General features: G+C 42.9%; 1 protein-coding gene across 1 annotated transcript in view; it reads right to left on the bottom strand.

Moving 5' to 3' along the window:
• The window catches only part of LOC120991121, a 496,450-nt gene that overhangs the window by 147,437 nt on the left and 333,389 nt on the right, over positions 1 to 15,624 (bottom strand). The window lies entirely within an intron of this gene.

Here is a 15,624-nt window from a genome sequence, read left to right on the forward strand (position 1 = left end):
GAGTGACATGGGGAGAAGTAACGACGCTCCATGTAATAGTTTTATAATGTATGGGGACATATTAATATTTCATCTTCATTCAAACTTTTACAGATAAAATAAACTCTTCTATTTGCTCCACGACAGCGTCCCCATTGTCACTGACAGACATTGTCTTTTTGCTTATATTATACTTTCTCCTAGCGCTGTGACCTTCATTGCTCCTACAGACTAACCCTCCTGTGCGGAAAGAGTGATATTGGTGGCATGATGACTATATCACTGATTTATCTGACCGGGTGATCTGTGATAATTAACCCCATATGTACATTCCTGTGGTTTAATGGTAAACCTTTCTAGATACTGGAGCTGAGTGATATATCGTGGTGGGAATCGCTTGTGATGTCACATCTGTTAATTAACCCCTGAATAACGCCAACATGACTTCAGTGACGAAGTGATGCTCATATATGTGTTTCATATGTATCCTAACTCCATCTTTATTACCTGCAAAACATGAATGGAGGCAGATGCTGAATTCTGTAGGTACTGTATCCAGCTCACTCATACTGCCTCAGATGGATCTGGATAGATTGGAGGCTTGGGCAAAGAAGTGGAAAATTAGGTTTACCACATTGTCCAGTGAATTCAGTTTAGAATACTAACCACTACATATAAGGCCGTTCACAATCTGTCCCCTCCTTATATCTCCCACCTGCTTTTCTGTTACATCTCCACACGTAAAGACAAAAAGAATAGGGGTACTCCCCCCCCCCCCTTACCAGCTCCAACAGTCCAAGGTGAAATTAACGTTTCTTTAGAGCGCCGTGTTATGGTGAGTTGGGACTCCTTAATAGTGATGAGCGGCAGGGGCAATATTTAGTAGAATATTCGTCATATATTCGCGAATTCGAGATTATTTTCTTGATCGCGAAAAATAGTCAATGTAATATTCGTGTAATGTGCTTGAAATACAGGCATGGGTCACTATAGCTACATTTTTCAAGCTGCTAGAAGTTTTCTGAGACTGAAGAAAATGGTTGGCATGGCAGAACATTACAATAGCTTTATATGCATATAGAGTGCTCAGATATATCCGCGATTGCGAAATTGGCACTAATGATGCAAATATTTTGGCGCAATACGTACAACTTCACATTTTAACAGGTCTGACTACTTATTAGTGATTGGTGCACTAAGTATTGTTGTGAACTTGTGACATCACAGCTCTATGTATGTAGCATGTAGGTTCTGCTGTTCATACATATCAGCTCCACTATATCACTATCTAACCTACACTGACTATCTCCCACTAACTATCTGTATTATATACAGTATATAAGCTAACTAACTATCTAATGTAATGACACAGGAAAGCAGAGAGCACAGCAATAACACTGCTGTCTCTCTCAGATCTGCAAAATACTGCATAAAAGGGCTGCTGGGGAGGTTCTTATATGGTAAAGGAGTAGGCAACTTTCCTATTGGTTGCTAGGGATGTTGCTAAGCTCAGACAAAGACATTGCAGCCTTCTCATTGGCGAATTCTCAAAGTGCCGATATTCACAATTAATATTCGCTATTCGAAAATTTGCACCCAACACTACTCCTTAAATATTGTATAAAAATCCAGCACTGTCGCTCTTCAAACTGGATACTTCATTTTGCAATACACATGTATTGTTTTCTGCCTGTGTATTGTGAAATAAAATGTCTGGTTTGAAGAACGGCAGTGCTGGATTTTTTATGCAACCTTCACACATAATCCCCAATCCTCACAAGACCCCATTCTTTCTTATCCTCTTGTTTGTTCTTCACACAATCGTTTTCAAGATTTCTCACGTGCATCCTCCATACTCTGGAACTCGCTACCCTAGTACATCAGACCCTCCCCAAACATCTAAACCTTTAAAAGCAACCTGAAAACCACCTCTTCAGGAAAGCCTACCACCTACAATGAGCATAGCACCACCACACAGCCCGATGAGCAGCTTTTACCCTCATCTACTGTGTCCTTCTCCTTCCCATGTAGACTGTAAACCCTTTTGGTCAGGGACCTCTCCCCTCTGTACCGGCTTGTTAATAGCTCCATGTTTATCATATTTGTATTTTTTATATTATGTATGTGTAACCCTCTCGATGTGCAGCACCATGGAAGGGGTGCATCAAAAGGGACATAGATGCAGAACATAGTCCTGCCACTTTCCCTTACACCCTAACCAGCAGCACAAGTGGGGAGTTCTCCCTTGTGAAACTGGTAGGACAGATGGAATTTTTATTGATTACAATTACTACCAAGATAATTAAACAATTAACCCACCCCCTATAAAGGGACACCCGCCCTTCAACCAGTGCTTTTGTATCTGTCCTGTGGACTTAGGACAGGTTCAGGCGCTGCCTGTTACCTTATTGATTTGCTTGCTGCCAAGTCTTGGCCCTTGTGGCCCTTTTTTTCCTAATTTTGGCTGGGATGCGGCCTCTGCCGCAGTTAGATGGAGAGGGGGGCCTTCTGGCCCCTCTATATCCTGACTAAATCCCACTCTCTGCGGCCGGTACTCTGCCGCGGTCCTGGCTGGCGCGCTCGGCTTTTCGCGCGCATGTGCGCCATACCCTGAAGTGCGTACCCTGATGACGACTTCCGAGTCGGCGGCGCGCGTGTCATCGGCGGCTGTTTGTGCTGCGCTTCGGCTCAATGATGTTCCTAATCAGAATTTTTCAAAAGAAGGGCTGGGCACTCGCAATATATGGAGTATGTGGTACTTTATTAAATAAAATGTTATAATACTGATAAAATTAGCAATAACAATAATACTGATAAAAATATAATGACACGGGGGGCGTGGCTAGGCTGCCGAACGAGATGGCCGCTTGAGTGAAGAGCTCCTGCACCTCAGCGACTGCAATCTGGCCTGCTCGTCTCTATCCACCGCAAAATATCATTCTCCCACCATTCCAGATGCTCTACTCCTCTGCAGTCGCAATGGGGAAATCGAGGAAGCACCTGCAGAAGTTGCAAGATGGGAATCTTGAAAACTATTTTGACTGGGGACGGTCTAAAGATGGCGCCGATGGTACAGACAGGCCGGCACTGGGATCCCCCATTAGCGCAATGTCACCAGCTCTCACAGCCCGCTCACCCTCCCTACCGATCCTACCAGGCAGCACTGACCTGCTACATGTGTCTCCCCCATCGCTTCCACCGACTCCAGAGGAAGCCAGAGTTTTGCGGCACACCACACAGGGGATCCAAGATGGCGCCCGCTCCGTGGCGCAGCAAGAGCTGCCGCTCGGCCTCCAACTCCAGCAATTGATACAGCCCAATGACCAACGGCAGCTGAGTGAGTACACCCCGCACATCATTACACCCTTGGATCCCTTCCAATCACTCCCTACCTCAGATAAGCCAGTCACTGAGGATTCTCTTAAGAACATGCTTCTTGCCCTGAAATCTTCCCTGCAGGCAGACATAGCAGGACTGATTAACCCTCTATCTGCCAGACTGCAAACCACAGAGGAAAAAGTGCAGCATGTGGAGGTGAAAATGGGCGAATTTGCCGCATCACAAAACGCCATAATTGATGCCCATAACGCCATGGCTGATGAGCTGGAGGCTATTTAATGGAAAATGGCGGACCTAGAAGACCGCTCCAGACGGAACAACGTAAAATTTAGGGGTATCCCTGAAGATGTGGCCCCACAGGATCTGCAAACGTACCTGAAAGGGCTAATAAGAGCTCTCCTGCCACAGATCCCAATTCCTGATATGATCATTGATAGAGCCCACAGGCTTCCAAAACCTCCACACCTTGGCCCTAATATTCCGCGTGATACGTTAGCGCGTATTCATTTTTTTCATACCAAAGAGGCAATTATGGCTGCAGCAAGGAATAAGACTGCACTACCTGCTCCGTATCAGAAGATTAAACTATTCACGGACCTCTCCATGGTCACTCTCCGTCGACGCAGAGCACTTCAGCCTATCACAACAGCCCTCAGGGATAATGACTTCCCATACAAATGGGGCTATCCTCTAAAGATCCTCGTCCGCAAGAATGGACAAACGCACTCCATCAAAACCCTGGAAGAAGGGAAGCAATTACTTCACCTCTGGCAGATTCCACTGTCCTCTAGCAATGTGGGAACTGACCCCACCATCATAGCTTCTGATGCTCCACTTACATTGGAGGACTGACCCCCGACGCCTAATAAATAGGAACTTCTACAATGGAGCTGAATAGCTTTGTTTATCATATTGGGACTCCCCGTGTTTTAAGTTCGGGCGCTGAACCAGCAGAGTTTATATATTTTGGTGCAGGTCCCTCTGTCACCACTACCCTTTGGATTTACTCTAATCTAGTGTTGAACTTTCGCCCTGCCTTCACCTAGACGGTTATTTCCGTCCTGTTCAATACCTACTGAGTCTTAGACGGATATTTAAGTTATATTTGTTTGTTATTCTTCCCTCCCTCCCTCTCTCCTTCCTCTCTTCCCCGTTGTTGAACCGTAAGTGCCAGCAATCTCTGTTTCATTGATATTGAAGCATAATACTGTGTTTACGCATCCAAATCTAAATTGGTAGTTCCCTCTTGACATCATGGGTCTCAAAATCATGTCCCTCAATGTTAAAAGCTTGAACTGCCCTCAGAAGAGGTCTTATATGTGGAAAGAAGCTTTGGCAGCTAACGTTGATGTTCTGTGTATTCAGGAGACTCATCTACTACAAACAGATGCTGGCAGAGTGCGCCACCGCCTATTTCCTGACATCCTGCATTCGCATTGTGACAAGAAAAAGAGAGGTACCCTGATCACAGCAAAAAACACTGTCGCCTACACTCACATTAAATCCAAAATTGACCCACAAGGCCGATATATTATCCTAGTCTGCTCCATTAATAGCATTGTTTATACGCTGGTTAACCTATATGCCCCTAACTCACACCAGTTGGCTTTTTTACATAAACTTATGCGCAACGTGAACAGGCTTAAGCAAGGGAAAATGGTTGTATGCGGGGATTTCAATACTGTTCTGCACCCCAATATTGATTCCTCATTTTCCGCCAGGCGCTTGGATGCGGGGGTTGCCACCTTCCTGCACTCTGAGGGCCTCACGGATGTGTGGAGAGCGCAGCACAGCCTTGAGAGAGACTATACCTTTTTCTCTCCGATACATCTGTCCTATTCGCGAATCGACATGTTTGTGGTAGATCACACAACTTTACTTCATACTCTTTCCACTGACATTGGCCTCATTAAATGGTCTGACCATGCCCCGATTACTTATACCCTAGAGGAGCAGTTTCAGTCCATTAGACCCCCTATTTGGAGGAATAACACATTTCTCTTTAATAACCCAATCCATGTCTCTGAGCTTTCTGCACAGTTGAATGAATACTTCCAGTTTAACAACGGTTCAGTTTCTAATAAATTTGTCTTATGGCAAGCCCACAAAGCGTATATACGAGGCTCTTTAATCAAACTGAACTCGGTTGTAAGAAAGCGCAGAGAACGGGACATTACACAAACCTTGGAATGCATCGCTAGACTGGAGTCAGCTAATAAGCCGGCTCCAACCTATCAGTGCTCCAATGAGCTTAGAGAGGCACGTAATAAGCTTAGTAGCCTACTTCTCCAAAACTATCATAGGTCTCTCTTGAGGCTTCGCTCCAAATACTACTACCAAAGCAATAAAGCTGGCAGACTCTTAGCGCAACAACTAAAAACTCAACAATCAAAATCTAAAATCCCTCATCTGTTACATCCCGAGAATAAAGCAAAACTGACAGACCCCCGAGAGATTGCTAACCAATTTAAATTGTATTACCAGTCGCTTTACAATTTGAAGGAGACTACTCCCCTTCCTGGTGATTACTCTATCTTGGTGGAAAATTTCCTCACTCAGGCGTCTCTCCCGGCCCTCTCTCAGACACAGTTGCAGTCCCTCAACACACAATTCTCACTCGCTGAAATTAATAAAGTTATCAAATCCCTTAAGTTGGGTAAATCCCCAGGTCCTGATGGACTCTCTAATGAATACTTTCGCCACTTCCAGAGTACTCTTGCTCCCTACATGCTTGAAATATTTAAGTTAGTGCAGGACGGTCATCCTTTTCCCCCAGATATGTTGGAAGCACTAATAGTCACTATCCCGAAACCAGGCAAAACCCCGGATGTTCCCCAGAACTTCCGCCCCATCTCGCTGCTTAATTCTGACATAAAAAATTTTGCCAAAATTATTGCCAATAGATTGGCTCCACTCCTCCCCTCTCTGATTCACCCTGACCAAACTGGGTTTGTGAACGGCCGACTAGCGTCTGACAACACTAGACGGATTGTAGACTTATTTAACTATGCTGAAATACACAATCTCCCAATGCTTGCGATCACATTAGATGCGGAAAAGGCATTTGACCGCCTGCATTGGGATTACACATTCTCTACTCTCCGCCAGATGGGTTTTTCAGGGCAGATTCTGCAGACTATCCATAGCTTATATTCCTCTCCATCCGCAAAAGTATGGGTTAACGGTGTGGTGTCGGATCCGTTTAAAATCACCAATGGAACCAGGCAGGGCTGCCCCCTGTCCCCCTTATTGTTTATCCTGGCATTAGAACCCCTAGCACAATCCATAAGAAACTCACCTTCAATAGCCGGAATGGAAATAGGAGGTAGATCCCATAAGATCACACTTTATGCGGATGATATCATCCTCACGTTAACCAATCCCAGTAATTCGTTGGACGCTGCTCTAGCTACTATCTCACAATATGGGTCTCTTTCCTACTATAAAATTAATAGCGCCAAGTCTCAGGCTTTACCTATTAATATTCCGCCAGCTGAGGTTGCCTCCTTGAAATCCTCCCAGGACTTAGACTGGCAAACTTCAGAGATCCCATACCTAGGTGTTAAGATAACCTCTCCTTGTTCCTTGCTATATAGTAGAAATTATCTCCCCCTTCTCGATACCATGTTGAAAGACCTTAACAGTTTTTCCATGAAGGCTTTATCCTGGGTGGGTAGAGTAGCATCATTTCAAATGATGACCCTTCCCAAATTTATTTACATATTTCGAGCTCTCCCAATCCCGATTCCTATAACATTTTTAAAAAAAGCACAGATGACCCTGGGTAAATACATTTGGGGTCTGACCAAACCTAGAGTAGCACGGACACTATTATCCAAAAAGAAGCAAGTTGGCGGTCTAGGCCTCCCAGACATTAGAGATTATTTTCAAGCAATAGCACTCTCCTTTGCCCGAGAATGGTGGTCCCCAGACGACAAAAAGGCCTGGATCCAGATTGAACAACACACTATAAAACGAGCCTCATTGAAGGATTACCTGATACATCTGTTGTGGAACCCATCTAGACCAAGTGGAGGCTTACTGACGATGAGACTAGTTAGTAGCCTGTGGTCTTCTATACATAAAATACAGAGAGATACGGTGGCCACCCTTCTTCCACAAGCCACTATAGAAACAATAGAATTAACCATTCCTGACATTAACTTGGCGGTCTGGCGGGAGAGAGGGATTACTTCTGTCTCCCAGATTATGTCTAATGGCTGTCTTCTCCCCTTTGATTCTATTCATCGCCTGTTCGCGTTGCCGCATACAGAATTCTATAACTTTCTTAGAATCAGACATCTTATTGCTAAGATTACGCAAAACCCACCCTCAGTAAACTCCGATATATGGAGACTGTTCCATTCCCCGTCCCTTTTTAAAAAACATACTACGCGTTATGTATATGATGTTTTGGGGGAAAAAGCTACTTTTGCCAAAACTTTACCCATCAAAAAATGGGAAACAGAATTGGGGGAAACCTTCCTAGATGAGCAATGGTCTCAAGCTATTAGATTCCTAACCTCCAATTTCAAATGTGTCTCCCATTATGAAGCAGGGCTGAAGACCCTCTTGCATTGGTACTTCACTCCACAGAGACTGAGCAGGATCTACCCTTCATCCTCCCCCAATTGCTGGAGGGAATGCGGGGCTAGAGGCTCATTACTCCATATCTTATGGACATGCCCCATACTTGCCCCATACTGGCGCAGTGTTTTTGAACTGATCACGGAGATAACCTCTCAGATTGTTGTCCCCCAGCCCGAACTGGCTCTTTTGTTTTTAGGCATACACAATATCCCCCCGGAATGCAGGAACCTAGTTGGGCACATCCTACTTAGTGCTAAATTGGTTATCACACGCTACTGGAAACAAACAGTTTCACCAACCATAGCAGAGGTTATTCTAGAGATTAACAAGTCTTGTAGGTATGAAAGTTTAGTACCTCCAACGATTCTTCCCCTGAAGTCTAGGCTACTCACTTGGAGCCCATGGCTCAATAACTCTAATTACTCATCCTGAACAATAGAGGATCCCTGGGCCTGGATGGAAATTAGAGTGTAGCAACATAAGCAAAGTAGAAAAAGCCCTTTGAATCAAGACAAACTGTGATTGGACTACCTCGCTTCCCCCTCTTTCCCTCCCCGGTCTTCCCCCTCCCTTCTTTACCTTTTACATTTTGATATTATGGTCCAAATGTTGCGGACCCTACTTTTGCACTATTTTGTAATATGCAAACCATTGATGTATCGAAATATCTCATCAACAGGCCTATTGTATAGGTGTATATTGTTATGCTTTCCAATTCTGCAAACTATGGCTCAATTTGCCAAACATTGAAAATACCAATAAAAAAAGATTTACTAAAAAAATATAATGACACTACAATCAATAAACACAATAAATAGGTCTGGCCAGACTATGTAGTACCTTCACAATAAAAACAATTAATTATTAAAACCACAGAGTTCCAATAAAACGCAATGGTTATCCTTAAAGCCGATGTCCATAAATTTTGCATCAATAGACACAAGTCCAAAATTTCGTATAAATAATCATATGAAAAGAGTGGTATTATATTCAAGATATTTGATCCAATGTCCCAACATCTACATATAATCGTAGATTATCCGAATTTTTTGTATATAGATTAGTCTGTATAAGGACCAAGTTGCAACGTCAAGAGATAGGACTATGTGCCGATTATATTAGTCGCAAATACTTATTCCATCTATGGTTATGTTATTTACTCACGAAACAGATGTCTGCAGGCGGATCCAATCGACAAACCGCGGCGTCCCGCGTGGTGATCCAGATGCGATCCTCCGCTACTGCTTTATTCACGTGAGTATCGATTTTGTTTGTGGAATAGTAATATGCGGCTTGCCTCAGCAGTTTTCAAGGAATTTCGACAGCTGATGTCCTTTTACTTTAACAAGCTTTCACTTACTGGCGCCAGTAGTTTCTTTCACAGTCCACAGCTCCACAAATGCATGTGATATGTCCTCAATAAGTTTTCTCCAGAGGAATTCAGAGCTGTAGAAGTTGGTGGTCCTTGTATTGAATGAGGAGGTCCAGTACCAAACGCGTTTCGGGGCTCTTAGTGGCCCCTTTCTCAGTGGTTGACCTCCCCTCCATAATGCTGCTCCTTTTATAGGGAGATTTGGGAGTTTGCAAAATGGGAAATGAATCCGGTTGTCCTCAAATTCTATAATGGATTTTTACCATGGAATCGATTTGGATCGAATAATGCTCTTTTCTCTAATAAGATCAATACCTTCCACATTGGTCTTCACTGTGCAAACTCACTACATTCTATAGATCACATTCCACCAAAAAACGCATCATATCCAAAAAAAACGCATATGCGGTATTGATGCGTTTTTGATGCGTTTTCATTGCGTTTTTATTGTAAATCACTTTTTAAGCTATGTTAATCCATAAATAGTCAATATTCATCTTAAAAGATTGTGTATTAAATACTAAAATGTCTAAAATCAATTGATGCCCCCATGTTGATATATTATGACGTAGAGAAATAGATAAAAACTGTAACGGAACGCCTAGCACCCCGACCGGGTACCTCCGTCGATAATTGCTCCTAGTGCTTGCAGAGGACTCCAAGCACTCCACTTGACACCATCAGCACTGCAGACCCCACTGTCACGAGGGTGTCGAGAACCACGCCTGACTCCGTTATACCCGGGGTCAGGAAGTCGCAGCGGTTGGCTGCACGCTCTATTTAAGATAGGGCTGTTTTCCTTATGGTAGCTTTCTGGGTTTGCTTTGCAAACCCTTTTGGCTCACTCAGGGATCCGTAGCTCCTTCAGAAAGCTCCTTCAGAAAAGCTGTTCCTTGTCCAGCACTCCCAAACCTCCTTATATTCCTCTCTCACACTTCTCTGGTTTCCAGATATAGAGCTTCCTGCCTGGACATCTATTCTGACCCTCTGGAGCTGTGTTGCTGCGTTCTCTGGTAGTTGGTCCAGAACGCTACCCTCCGGATCCCTGTTGGACCTTTTGTTGGTCTATTGTGGTCGTCCACCTGGGTGTATGTGTTTGTCTGTTTTGTCTGTCCTCTCCCTGGTGTTTCCCTCTTAGTGACAGTGGTGCGGACTAGCGATCCCACCGGCCCGTTCACTATCTAGGGCTCATTTTAGGGAAAGCCAGGGTTTAGGCACGTGATCGCCGCACGGGTGAGGAACCCGTCTAGGGACGTCAGGGCAGTCAGGTGCCAGCCGCAAGGTGAGTTAGGGGTCACCACCTTTCCCTTGGGCAGGGCTTTCCCTTTTTCCTCCATGTGCGTGACGTCGGTCATTACACCCACGAACCGCCGAAGCTTGGTGGAGGTCTCGCCGTCTCCTACCCACCCTGGACCTACGACAAGGCTCCAGTGGGTGAACCTTTCCTAAATCCAGAGACAGGAACCAGGAGCAAGCTCTTACAAGAGCTTATACTCAGGGGAGTATTGTGATATAGCAATCCCCAAGAGTGTAGTTATCCCATGAGCCAAACATGAGCCAAGACTTCATGAAGGTATAAAAACAGGAACTCTCTTTATTTTAACACACAAGCATTTTATACACATCTTCCAACAAAGTTACCACCCCAGGGTTTTGTAAAAACAGCCAATAACCACGTACAATACACTCAGACACTCCCACACAAAATCCTCCCCTCTGTCCGCGATAGAATTTCCTCACACTGGGTTGATGCAATAATCACAGGCAGGCGAATACACAATATCCTCTGTCCTGGAGACAACCGAGAAGTAATTCAATTATCTCTCAGGACAAAGAACATCGCCAATACACACAGAGAGACAATGGAACAGACCTCCCTACTCAACGTATACAATGTCCCACCCTTTTCAATACACATAGACATTTAACATCCCAAAATGGCACGAATTACACCAGGGTTCAAGTTAGTCCAAGTCCTTTGTGAACAAATGAGGCCTGGCTGATGAGAGGGCCCATAATCCTGGGGCAAGAGGCTAGTACCCAGGCCCCTCCAAAACCCAGTGGCGAGGTTGGTTTCGCCACAAAAACCTATCAAAAATATCAAAGATATAGTAAACGGCTGGTTAAAAATGCATTGATCAATTTTATATGTCAATGGTGGCCTCCTGTGGCTCGAATTGTTTAAAATTCAAAGTTCAATGTTCAATATTCAATGTCGTATGGTATGGGTGAGTGCCATCGGCTAAGAGGGACCGGCCACCTTAAATATGGTACGGTTCCTAGTCAGCCGGTGGCACCCACCCCAAAACGAACCTACAGAAAGCCAAATAATTCAAAGTCGGAGTTCAACCCTATTGGCAGGAGTGTGTCGAATTCGAAAATCTTCTGTGTCTCTGCTCGACATCCTGCCAATATGGTCCCCTCCGCTCCAATCCTTGTGTACCTTTTCAAGGGCTGCGAATTTAAGGCCTGAGGGATCCTGATTATGCTTATCTTTAAAATGGCTCGAGAGGGAGTGATTATCGAAGCCCTTTTTAATCTTAGCGATATGCTCCGCTATTCTCTTCTTTAATAATCTCTTCGTTCTCCCACTATATTGTAATCCACAAGGGCATTCGATGATATAGATTACGTCACTTGAATCGCAGGATAAGAATTCTTTAATCATATGTTTATGTCCATTTGAAGTAGATATCTCCATTATTGCACTGTCCACACCTAAAAAAAACTATAATATCGGCCCGTTTTTGTACTGTTTGTGCTTTTTTGGTCCTAGATTTAATGGATGGGGCTACCTTCAGGCCCAAATTAGCCTTTGTAAAGGAAATTAACGGAAATTCTGGCATCATGGCCCCAATGGTCTTATCTTTCTGGACCATGTGCCAGTGTTTCCTAATAATTTTTTGGACTTTTGCATATTGTTCATTATATGGCAATATCATCCTTACCTGGTCATCAATAATCCTTTTTTGAGGTAAAATGCTATCGTCAAAAAAGGTCTTCCTATCCATATTGCGGACCCTATCAAGGGTTTCATCGAGCATTTTTAGGGGATATTGTTTCTCTAAAAACTGTTTTTTCATCCTTATTGCCTCAACCTCAAATTCTTGGTCCGCTGTGCAATTTCTTTTTATTCTTCTGAACTGCCCTTGAGGTATGTTTAAGAGCCATTTTGGAAGATGGCAGCTATTATATAGTATGAAACTATTGCGAGCCGTTGGTTTAATGAAAGTGCTGCAACTTATTTTATCATCTGCAATTTGGATTTGTAGGTCCAAAAATTCTAATCTTGTTTGGCTTATTGTGGAGGTAAATCTCAAATTAAAATTGTTATTATTAATATCACTTAAAAATTGGTCCAAATTAGATTGGCCTGATTTGCCAAATAAAAAATACATCATCGATGTATCTCTGCCAGAGCACCAGGTCTGTCCCCAGTTTGGGAGTAATGGTGGTCTCCTCCCAATTGGCCATAAAAAGTTTGGCATAACTGGGGGCAAACCTGGTGCCCATGGCAGTGCCCTGAGTCTGTAAATAAAGTTGGCCATTAAAATCAAAATAATTGTGTTTGAGAATAAAATCTATTCCTTCAATGATAAAATCAACCTGTGCATCAGGAAGAGTCCTATCCTTAGAAAGTTCTTTTTTTATTGCATCTTTCCCTTGTTCATGGTCGATTACTGTATATAATGACTGTACGTCCAAGGTACCCATTATCCAATTTGATTTAACGTCTAAATTTTCTATTATTTTAATAATTTGGGTCGTGTCTTTTGTGTATGACGCTATTAATTCACCTTGGGCTGGAGTAGTATATCGATATATTGGGATAGGTTTGCAGTTAATGATCCAATACCCGAAACTATAGGTCTCCCTGGTGGGTCTACTTTATTTTTATGGATCCTTGGGAGGCAGTAAAAAATTGGTATTCTTGGTTGGTTATTCAGGATAAAAAGATGTTCGTCATCTGTTAAAATGCCTTTTTCCAGACCTCTGTTACACAATGAAATCAATTCTTTTTGAAATCCCTCAGTGGGGTTTCTTGTAATAAGTTTGTATGTATTTGTGTCTGATAGTTGACGGAGGCATTCAGCATCATATCTTTCCTTATCCTGAATAACTATCGAGCCGCCTTTATCGGCTGGGCGGATGATAATTTTATTTTCCTCTTGTAGTTCCCTTATTGCCTTCACTTCACAATTGGTTAGGTTACTCCTCCTAAATCTTGGGTTTTCCTTTAATTTTCTTATATCATTCTCGACACATTTTTTAAAAGTGGTCAATTCGGGACCCATCTCGTTACATGGGTATTTTTTAGATTTTCTTTTTAGGGTGGTATGTATGAATTCATCCTTGGACACTTCTCCTTCATCCCTTATGTTTCTAATATGGTATTTTTTGAGACACAATCGTCTTATACATTTCTCAACACCAATGAATGTTTCCAATTTGTTGAGTTTTTTTGTAGGAGCGAATTTTAGGCCTTTGTTCAATAAATTTTTTTGAGTGTTCGTGAGTTGAAATGTGCTCAGATTTAGAATAGAATCACTATCCAAATCTGACTTCTCTATCTGTGATATTCTCGTGTTCTTCTTTCCCCCTCTTCTAATCTTCCTCCCCTCTTTCTCCTTATGGGTGATCGGTGTCTTTGAGTGTAGTGATTCTCCTGGTATGTGTCCCGTGTTGGGGTTCTCTGCTGGTGACGTGATTTGTGCTCCTGATGTGGGGTGTGGTGCTTGTTCCTCAAATTGTATTTGTGACTGGGAGGGGAGTTTATACTGTGTATGTGCATCCTTAATTGGGGGTCTTTTGACGTGTTCGTGGTTTGTGGTGCGGTGGGGTTTGGTCTAAAAAATGCTCCCGTTCCTCTAAAGCCTCAAATCTATTGTGGACCGGAATCTGAGCTATCATATCTCTCTGGACAGAAGTATCATTCAACTCCTCTCTACCATAATAGGTATCTCCATTATTCCTTGATTGGTCATTTCTGTCCATCTGGCTTAATTGATTTTTATTTTTACTATTATTGTATCTCAATTTGTTCATTTTTTAGTCCATTATATCATATTCTACCTTATCTAGATTCTTACATAATCTCCCCTGCCACATATTATATTCGTTGTTTTTAGGTAATTTAACAATAATATCCTTGACTTCATTAATTCTACTGGAAACTTCTTCAAGTATTGTCTTCCTCCTTTTAATGATGAGTTTAATGAGGGCTATAGACTGTTGATGTAATAACGCCTCCCATTCATCATTAAACGAGGGTTCCCATAAATCCTGTGCAGGGGTTTTCGTTAATGTAAGACCTTTTGGGACTTTGTCTAACATAATATATTGTTCCAGGGTTTTAATTTCCCATCTTTGTTTGAGTTCCCTAGTCAGTAACATTTCCAGTTCTTTGAATGTGTCCCTTATAGATACATCTCCATTCATCTCTATACCAATTTCGCCATCAAACATGAAGGCCTCAATTTTCTGTCTCTTGTTTTCCACATGACTCCAGATATCCATGGTCACCTACACACAGTATGCTGGTCTTGAGGATGATACAAAAGTAGGATTTGGAATAAACCAGAAATAGACCGCACTGCTGTGTGAGGTGGCCCGGATGGGTGCTCTCAGCCCACAGATTCACCCAATCTATAAGCTGCAACATTTTTCAAACTCCCAAATCTCCCTATAAAAGGAGCAGCATTATGGAGGGGAGGTCAACCACTGAGGAAGGGGCCACTAAGAGCCCTGAAACGCGTTTGGTACTTGACCCCCTCATTCAATACAAGGACCACCAACTTCTACAGCTCTGAATTCCTCTGGAGAAAACTTATTGAGGACATATCACATGCATTTGTGGAGCTGTGGACTGTGAAAGAAACTACTGGCGCCAGTAAGTGAAAGCTTGTTAAAGTAAAAGGACATCAGCTGTCGAAATTCCTTGAAAACTGCTGAGGCAAGCCGCATATTACTATTCCACAAACAAAATCGATACTCACGTGAATAAAGCAGTAGCGGAGGATCGCATCTGGATCACCACGCGGGACGCCGCGGTTTGTCGATTGGATCCGCCTGCAGACATCTGTTTTGTGAGTAAATAACATAACCATAGATGGAATAAGTATTTGCGACTAATATAATCGGCACATAGTCCTATCTCTTGACGTTGCAACTTGGTCCTTATACAGACTAATCTATATACAAAAAATTCGGATAATCTACGATTATATGTAGATGTTGGGACATTGGATCAAATATCTTGAATATAATACCACTCTTTTCATATGATTATTTATACGAAATTTTGGACTTGTGTCTATTGATGCGAAATTTATGGACATCGGATT

The sequence above is a fragment of the Bufo bufo genome, chromosome 2, assembly GCF_905171765.1.
Source record: "Bufo bufo chromosome 2, aBufBuf1.1, whole genome shotgun sequence".
NCBI classification, from domain to species: Eukaryota; Metazoa; Chordata; class Amphibia; order Anura; family Bufonidae; genus Bufo; species Bufo bufo.